Here is an 871-nt window from a genome sequence, read left to right as displayed (position 1 = left end):
AGAGAGAGAGAGAGAGAGAGAGAAGAATTTTAAATCAATTTGATTCAATAAGACTAACATTTCCAAGGCTCAATTCTTTTACACAAAAACACTCTCTGGACTTCCTCGTCACGGCAGCCTTCCCTCTGACTTTCCCTTTCACAGTTTGTCTGCAGTGAAAATTGAGAGACTGTGTATGCACATTTGAGTATTGCACAACTGTTATCACCATGGGGGGACATGTTCTGAGCTAAGTTTGTGTATCTGTGAGCACTCACTCCGGGTCCAGCCTGTCTTTGTTCTAATACATAGTTAAAACCGTCGATATAACTCCATCTTAGTCATGGCTAGCTTTGGGTGGTCCACCAATGATGACATTATTTATTACCAGCCTCACTCTTTCGTCATGCTTGTTGCTGTTGTGGAGGAAATGTCGGTGGCTCTCAGTGGCCTGCAACTTAAGTCCAGAAGAGACATTCGAGGGGCAATGAAAAATAAACAATTCATTCTTAACTTTAAGAGAACAAACCAAAATACATTTATTTATATTTTTTTTAGTGCTGCCAACATAATGAAAACTCAGGTGAGTTCTTCTAAGCTGTCTAATGATGTGGAAACTCACAAGCGCCAAACGTTAAGCATAAGGAGAACTCAGCATCACCATCATATTGAAGCCTTCTTGGCTACGGCAATCTCACATTGTATCTGCTTTCCACAAACAATTCACAGAGACTATTTTTGATTCAGTCAGCATGCTAAAAGGCGGGGATCATTTCTGTTAACATTTTTTGCTGAGGCATTGCCTAGAGGAAAATGACTTGAGGAACAGAAAGCCTTTGGAGACACCTACACACACACACACACACACACACACACACACACACACACACAC

General features: G+C 41.1%; 1 protein-coding gene and 1 long non-coding RNA gene across 6 annotated transcripts in view; one reads left to right on the top strand and one right to left on the bottom strand.

Moving 5' to 3' along the window:
• Positions 1-871, bottom strand: part of efr3bb (EFR3 homolog Bb (S. cerevisiae)) — a 33,042-nt gene that overhangs the window by 10,680 nt on the left and 21,491 nt on the right. The window lies entirely within an intron of this gene.
• The window catches only part of LOC116705857 (uncharacterized), a 13,855-nt gene that overhangs the window by 2,947 nt on the left and 10,037 nt on the right, over positions 1-871 (top strand). The window lies entirely within an intron of this gene.

This window comes from Etheostoma spectabile, chromosome 18 (assembly GCF_008692095.1).
Source record: "Etheostoma spectabile isolate EspeVRDwgs_2016 chromosome 18, UIUC_Espe_1.0, whole genome shotgun sequence".
Lineage (NCBI taxonomy): Eukaryota > Metazoa > Chordata > Actinopteri > Perciformes > Percidae > Etheostoma > Etheostoma spectabile.
This window is presented reverse-complemented; position numbering and strand designations above follow the sequence as displayed.